Genomic DNA, 685 nt, shown 5'->3' on the forward strand with positions numbered 1-685 from the left:
TCCTACAAATTGCTTCAGGTAGGGGTAGTAGCACATGCCTACAATCCCAGCACTCAGGAGGCTAAGGCAGAAGATTTCCAGGTGTTCTAGGCCAGTCTGATCTATAGAGTGAAATCCTGTCTCAAAAATAATTGAACAAGCAAACACCCAAAATATATAATGTCTCTCTGCTTAGAAGTTTCTTTTCAGGGCTGGGGAGATGGCTCAGTAGAATAAGGGCTTGCCTGTCAAGAACAAAGGCCTAAGTTCAAACCCCAGTTCCGAAAAAAAAAAAAAAGAAGTTTCTTTTCCTCAAAAGTTCCTGGTTCTTCTAACCTTCTTTTCTTTTCTTTTCTTTTCTTTTCTTTTCTTTTCTTTTCTTTTTAATGTATTTAGTACAGGGTCTACAAAGTCTCATTACACAGATCAGACTGGTAGTGATCCAGTTTTCAGCCTCCCAAGTGCTGGGATTATAGGCGCATGCCACCATGCCCAGTCTCAATGGCCATCTCAGCATGCCCTGGGGGCAGAGCTAGCACAGCAGGCCAGGGATTGAGCCCCAATCCCTGTGTCTGCCAAAGTAGCCCTAACCATTCTTTAAAATGAAGCTCAAGGACTAGAGATATAGCTCAGTGGCACAAATGCCTGCCTGAGAAGTACAAGGTCCTGAATTCAATTCCCTCCAGGTACACACATGCAAAAAAAA

Source organism: Octodon degus, unplaced genomic scaffold (genome assembly GCF_000260255.1).
Source record: "Octodon degus isolate 3935 unplaced genomic scaffold, OctDeg1.0 scaffold00021, whole genome shotgun sequence".
In the NCBI taxonomy this organism is placed as follows: Eukaryota; Metazoa; Chordata; class Mammalia; order Rodentia; family Octodontidae; genus Octodon; species Octodon degus.